The 7,729-nt window shown below is 38.9% G+C and overlaps 1 non-coding gene across 1 annotated transcript; it reads right to left on the reverse strand.

Moving 5' to 3' along the window:
* Window positions 1–926: 926 nt before the first annotated feature.
* Window positions 927–1,034, reverse strand: LOC112752816 (small nucleolar RNA R71). The gene has a single exon (XR_003177230.1). It is a non-coding gene; the product is annotated as a small nucleolar RNA R71 (small nucleolar RNA).
* Between the last annotated feature and the right edge of the window lie 6,695 nt (window positions 1,035–7,729).

The following is a 7,729-nucleotide window of genomic DNA, read 5'->3' on the forward strand; positions in this document are numbered from 1 at the left end:
CAAAACTACCTAACTAACTCTCTCTTTCTAATTTTCGAAAATCCCTTCCCTCTTTTTCAAAATTCCTTTTTAATTAACTAATTGTTTTAAACTTTAATTTAATTTAATTTCATTTTTCTTTTTAATTTTCAAATTATAACTTTGATTTTAAATTAAAAACAAATTTTTTTTATTTTATTTTATTTAATTTTCAAATTCTCTCATCTCTCATCTCCTTCTATTTAATTATTCATCTACTAACACTTCTCTTCCACCCAAAATTCGAACAACATCTTCCTCTCTGTATTCGAGTTTTTCTCTTCCCCTTCTTTTATTCTTTTCTTCTACTCACATAAAGGAACCTCTTTACTGTGGCAAAGAGGATCCCTATTATTTTCTGTTTTCTTCTTTTTCATATGAGCAGGAACAAGGATAAGAACATTCTTGTTGAAGCTGATCCTGAACCTGAAAGGACTCTAAAGAGGAAGCTAAGGGAAGCTAAAGCACAACTCTCTGGAGAAAATCTGATAGAAATTTTTGAAAAAGAAGGAGACATGGCCGAAAATAATAACAATGCAAGGAAGATGCTTGGTGACTTTATTGCACCAAATTCCAATTTACATGGAAGAAGCATCTCAATCCCTGCCATTGGAGCAAACAATTTTGAGCTTAAACCTCAATTAGTTTCTCTGATGCAACAGAATTGCAAGTTTCATGGACTTCCATCAGAAGATTCTTTTCAGTTCTTAATTGAATTCTTGCAAATCTGTGATACTATTAAGACCAATGGGGTTGATCCCGAGGTCTACAGGCTTATGCTTTTCCCGTTTACTGTAAGAGACAGAGCTAGAATATGGTTGGACTCTCAACCTAAAGATAGCCTGAACTCTTGGGATAAGCTGGTCACGGCTTTCTTAGCCAAGTTCTTTCCTCCTCAAAAGCTTAGTAAGCTTAGAGTGGATGTTCAAACCTTCAAACAGAAAGAAGGTGAATCCCTCTATGAAGCTTGGGAGAGATACAAGGAACTGACCAAAAAGTGTCCTTCTGACATGCTTTCAGAATGGACCATCCTGGATATATTCTATGATGGTCTGTCTGAGCTATCAAAGATGTCACTGGACCATTCTGCAGGTGGATCCATTCACCTAAAGAAAACGCCTGCAGAAGCTCAGGAACTCATTGACATGGTTGCAAATAACCAGTTCATGTACACTTCTGAAAGGAATCCTGTGAGTAATGGGACGCCTCAGAGGAAGGGAGTTCTTGAAATTAATACTCTGAATGCAATATTGGCTCAGAATAAAATATTGACTCAGCAAGTCAATATGATCTCTCAAAGTCTGATTAGATTGAAGGAATCATCCAACAGTACTATAGAGCCATCTTCTGAAGAAGAAGCTTATAATCCTGAGAACCCTGCAATAGCAGAGGTGAATTACATGGGTGAACCCTATGGAAACACCTATAATCCCTCATAGAGAAATCATCCAAATTTTTCATGGAAGGATCAACAAAAGCCTCAACAAGGCTTTAATAATGGTGGAAGAAACAGGTTTAGCAATAGTAAGCCTTTTCCATCATCCACTCAGCAACAGACAGAGAATTCTGAGCAGAATCCATCTAGCTTAGCAAATATAGTCTCTGATCTATCTAAGGCCACTTTAAGTTTCATGAATGAAACAAGATCCTCCATTAGAAATTTGGAGGCACAAGTGGGCCAGCTGAGTAAAAGGGTCACTGAAACTCCTCCTAGTACTCTCCCAAGCAATACAGAAGAAAATCCAAAGAGAGAGTGCAAGGCCATTGATTTGACCATCATGGCCGAACCTACAAAGGAGAAGGAGCACGTGAATCTTAGTGAGGAAGACCTCCTGGGACGTTCAGTGACCAATAAGGAGTTTCCCTTTGAGGAACCAAAGGAATCTGAGGCTCATCTAGAGACCATAGAGATTCCATTGAACCTCCTTCTGCCCTTCACGAGCTCTAATGAGTATTCATCCTCTGAAGAGGATGAAGACATTACTGAAGAGCAAGTTGCTAAGTACCTTTGTGCAATCATGAAGCTGAATGCCAAATTATTTGGTAATGAGACTTGGGAAGATGAACCTCCCTTGCTCACCAATGAACTAAATGCATTGGATAGGTAGAAATTACTTCAAAAGAAACCGGATCCTGGTAAATTCTTAATACCCTGTAACATAGGCACCATAACCTTTGAGAAGGCTCTGTGTGACCTGGGGTCAGAAATAAACTTAATGCCACTCTCTGTAATGGAGAAACTTGGGATCTTTGAGGTGCAAGCTGCCAGAATCTCATTAGAGATGGCGGACAACTCAAGAAAACAGGCTTATGGATTAGTAGAGGACGTGTTAGTGAAGGTTGAAGGCCGTTACATCCCTGCTGATTTTATAATCCTAGACACTGGGAAGGATGAGGATGAATCCATCATCCTTGGAAGACCCTTCCTAGCCACAGCAAGAGCTGTGATTGATGTGGGCAGAGGAAAGTTGGTCCTTCAACTGAATAAGGACAACCTTGTGTTTAAGACTCAAGGATCTCCTTCTGTAACCATGGAGAGGATGCATGAAAAGCTTCTCTCACTGCAGAGTCAACCAAAGCCCCCACAGTCAAACTTTAAGTTTGGTGTTGGGAGGCCACAATCAAACTCTAAGTTTAGTGTTGAACCCCCACATTCAAACTCTAAGTTTGGTGTTGGGAGGTTCCAACAATACTCTGAACATCTGTGAGGCTCCATGAGAGCTCACTGTCAAGCTATTGACATTAAAGAAGTACTTGTTGGGAGGCAACCCAATGTTATTTATATCTATTTTGTTTTATTTCGTGTTTTATTAGGTTGATGATCATGTGGAGTCACAAAAACTACTAAAAAATTCAAAAACAGAATGAAAAACAGCATTAAAAATAGCACACCCTGGAGGAGGAGTATTCTGGCGTTTAAATGCCAGAAACAAGTATCTATCTGGAGTTTAACGCCAAAAACAAGCACCAAGCTGGCGTTTAACGCCAGAAACAAGCATCTACCTGGCGTTAAACGCTAGAAACAGGCTACATTTGGGTGTTTAACGCCAGAAACAAGCAGTAGTCTGGCGTTAAACGCCAGGATTGCACAACAAGGGCGTTTTAGTCCTTGGCCCCACTGGATCTGTGGACCCCACAGGATCCCCACCACTTCTTCTCTCTTCTTCACACATTTTCATAACTCTCTTCCACAAATAACCTCCACCAATCACCTCCATTACTCCTCCAAAACCATCATATAACCCACCTACACCCACCCACTCAAATTCTAACCATTCACACAACTCCATCTCCTCCATTTTCTTCTTCTTCTACTCACTTCTTTCTTCTTTTGCTCGAGGACGAGCAAACCTTTTAAGTTTCGTGTGGTAAAAGCATTGCTTTTTATTTTTCCATAACTATTAATGGCACCTAAGGCCAAAGAAACCTCAAGAAAGAGGAAAGGGAAGGCAAAAGCTTCCACCTCCGAGTCATGAGAGATGGAGAGATTCATCTCAAGGGTCCATAGCTCAGTAGTAGAGCATTTGACTGCAAAACAAGAGATCATGGACCTCAACAAGAGCATGAGGAATTCCCTCACCAAGAAATCCCTAAGATACCTCAAGGGATATATTTTCCTCCACACAACTATTGGGAGTAACTAAGGATAAGAGCACCAAAATCACTAGGGATGGAGCAACAAAGACAAGGAAGAGACATAGAGGAGCTCAAGAGCACCATTGGTTCTTCAAGAAGAGGAAGACATCACCCTCACTAAGGTGAACCCATTCCTTAATCTCCTTGTTCTTATTTTCTATTTTTCGTTTACTATGCTTCATGTTTATTTATGTTTGTGTATTTACTATATGATCACTAGTGTCTAAGTGTCTATGTCTTAAAGCTATGAATGTTCTATGACTCCATCACCTCTCTTAAATGAAAAATATTCTAAAAAACAAAAGAACAAGAAGTACATGGTTTCGAATTCATCCTTGAAACTAGTTTAATTATTTTGATGTGGTGACAATACTTTTTGTTTTCTGAATGAATGCTTGAACAGTGCATATGTCTTTTGAAATTGTGGTTCATGAATGTTAAATATGTTGGCTCTTGAAGAATAAGGAAAAAGGAGAAATGTTATTTGATGATTTGAAAAATCATAAAAATGATTCTTGAAGCAAGAAAAAGCAGTGAATAGAAAAGAGCTTGCGAAGAAAAAAAAAGAAAAGAAAAATAGCAAAAAAAAAGAAAGAAAGAAAAAGAAAAGGCAAGAGTAAAAAGCCAATAGCCCTTAAAACCAAAAGGCAAGGGTAAATAAAAAGGATCCAAGGCTTTGAGCATCAGTGGATAGGAGGGCCTAAAGGAATAAAATCCTGGCCTAAGCGGCTAAACTAAGTTGTCCCTAACCATGTGCTTGTGGTGTGAAGGTGTCAAGTAAAAACTTGAGACTGAGCGGTTAAAGTCGAGGTCCAAAGCAAAAGAAGAGTGTGCTTAAGAACCCTGAACACCTCTAATTGGGGACTATAGCAAAGCTGAGTCACAATCTGAAAAGGTTCACCCAGTTATGTGTCTGTGGCATTTATGTATCTGGTAGTAATACTGGAAAACAAAGTGCTTAGGGCCACGGGCAAGACTCATAAAGTAGCTGTGTTCAAGAATCAACATACTGAACTAGGAGAATCAATAACACTATCTAAATTCTAAGTTCCTATAGATGCCAATCATTCTGAACTTCAAGGGATAAAGTGAGATGCCAAAACTATTCAAGAGGCAAAAAGCTACTAGTCTCGCTCATCTGATTGGAGCTAAGTTTCATTGATATTTTAGAATTTATAGTATATTCTCTTCTTTTTATCCTATTTGATTTTCAGTTGCTTGGGGACAAGCAACAATTTAATTTTGGTGTTGTGATGAGCAGATAACTTATACGCTTTTTGGCATTATTTTTACATAGTTTTCAGTATGATTTAGTTAGTTTTTAATATATTTTTATTAGTTTTTAAATAAAAATCACATTTATGGATTTTACTATGAGTTTGTGTGTTTTTCTGTGATTTCAGGTAATTTCTGGCTGAAATTGAGGGACTTGAGCAAAAAATCAGATTCAGAGGTTGAAGAAGGACTGCAGATGCTGTTGGATTCTGACCTCCCTGCACTCAAAGTGGATTTTCAGGAGCTACAGAACTCTAAATGGCGCGCTCTTGATTGCGTTGGAAATTAGACATCCAGGGCTTTCCAGCAATATATAATTGTCCATACTTTACCTGAGTTTAGACGATGCAAACTGGCGTTCAACACCAGTTCCATGTTGCATTCTGGAGTTAAACGCCAGAAACAGGTTGCAAAGTGGAGTTAAACGCCAGAATCAGGTTACAAACTGGCGTTCAACTCCAAGAGAAGCCTCTACACGTGTAAAGCTCAATGCTCAGCCCAAGCACACACCAAGTGGGCCCCGGAAGTGGATTTTTGCATCATTTACTCATTTCTGTAAACCCTAGTAACTAGTTTAGTATAAATAGGACTTTTTACTATTGTATTTTATCATCTTTGGATTATCTTTTGATCCTTTGATCATGTTTAGGGGGCTGGCCTCCGGCCATGCCTAGACCTTGTTCTTATGTATTTTCAACGGTAGAGTTTCTACACACCATAGATTAAGGTGTGGAGCTCTGCTGTTCCTCGAGTATTAATGCAAAGTACTATTGTTTTTCTATTCAATTCAAGCTTATTCCTATTCTAAGATATTCATTCGCACCCAAGAACATGATGAATATGATGATTATGTGACGCTCATCACCATTCTCACTTATGAACACGTGCCTGACAACCACTTCTGTTCTACATGAAGATGAGATAGAATGAGTATCTCTTAGATATCTAATACAGGGGATCGAGTCTGAGATATTAGAGTCTTCAAGGTATAAGTTAGAACCCATGGACGGCCATTCCTGAGATCCAGAAAATCTAAACCTTGTCTGTGGTATTCCGAGTAGGATCCGGGAAGGAATGGCTATGACGAGCTTCAAACTCGTGAGTGCTGGGCGTAGTGACAGACACAAAAGGATAGTAAATCCTATTCCAGTATGATCGAGAACCGTCAGATGATTAGCCATGCAGTGACAACGCATTGGACCATTTTCACAGAGAGGACGGGATGTAGCCATTGACAACGGTGATGCCCAACATACAGCTTGCCATGGAAAGGAGTAAGAATGATTGGATGAAGACAGCAGGAAAGCAGAGGTTCAGGAGGAACGAAAGCATCTCTATACGCTTATCTAAAATTCTCACCAATGAATTACATAAGTATCTCTATCCTAGTTTATATTTTAATTATGTTTTAATTATCAAATCTCTATAACCATTTGAATCCGCCTGACTGAGATTTACAAGGTGACCATAGCTTGCTTCAAGTCGACAATCTCTGTGGGATCGACCCTTCTCATGTAAGGTTTATTACTTGGACAACCCAGTGCATTTGCTGGTTAGTTGTGCGAAGTTGTGATAAAGTGTGATTCACGTTTGAGAGCACCAAGTCTTTGGCCCCATTGTTGATGATCACAATTTCGTGCACCAGTGATGCATCTGCATCTTTAGTGTTTTTTCTTCTTGATTTCAATTGATTTATTAAGAATTCCTGTTGGATGAACAATGAATTTAAGGTTAGAATGGACATTATTTTGATTAGTGAAATTTCATTGATTACAGAAAACTTTAGAAGGAAAATAGAAAGAAACAGAACAGAAAAGAGGATAGAGAGCAACAAACAGGAAGCTATCTATGGCAAGCAGAACACTCCCTGAGTTGAACAGAAGCTTCTTTGGAAGTATAGAGAGAGACGTTCAATATGGGAAGGATCACGTACCACATTGGGAACAATTCACTTATCATGCGTACGCATGCAAGTCGTGCGTACGCATGACTATCACTTTTCACATGGGACGTGGGAGATCTCACATAGGATGCAGCAATCGTGCGTACGCATGTGTGGTATGCGTATGCACGACAAGAGGTTTTAGCAAGAATGCATACGCATACATGCATGCGTACGCACAAGTGTATTTTCACCACGTATAATGCTGGGGAGCAATTGAAGGCAACAATTGAAGGGAATTGGCTCACGTACAACATAGCCTTATTTCACGTGGTAGGTGAGCTCAACAGAAAGCAACTCAACCCAAACTTTACTTCATGTGGCACGCAAAAAATCTTACATGGTAGGTGGGCTTAAGTGCATCTCCTAAGACTTCAATCATGGTCAGCCTTTCTCCAAATTCTCAACCTTCTGGATGATCAATCAAAAGCCCATTGATGATGACATTAATTGAACATTGCAAGCAATTAAAATGGAGATCGGTACGGAGGAGAAAACAATTATGAAAGAGATTTGATTTCACTTTAGTTTTGATTCTATTTTAATGTTTGAATTTGAATTTAATTTTCTAGGGTTAGTATATAAGGAAAGAGGGTTCTGACCTCTTCTCTTTTTCGTCAATTTTAGTTTTGAACAATTAAGGATTTCTCGAAGAACATGAGCAACTAATTCTCCTCGGTTAAGGTTAGGAGCTCTATTAGTTCCATGGATTAATGCAATAGCTTTTCTATCTTTAATTTGTACAATTGATTACTTCTTAAGAAAAGGTTTTCATTCTTCATCTCAAAGGGTTTGCATGTGTCGGGAAACAATTCTTCTCTGGCTTGATGAGCAATGAAGATGAGATAGAATTGGAAG

This window comes from Arachis hypogaea, chromosome 15, assembly GCF_003086295.3.
Source record: "Arachis hypogaea cultivar Tifrunner chromosome 15, arahy.Tifrunner.gnm2.J5K5, whole genome shotgun sequence".
Classification (NCBI taxonomy): Eukaryota; Viridiplantae; Streptophyta; class Magnoliopsida; order Fabales; family Fabaceae; genus Arachis; species Arachis hypogaea.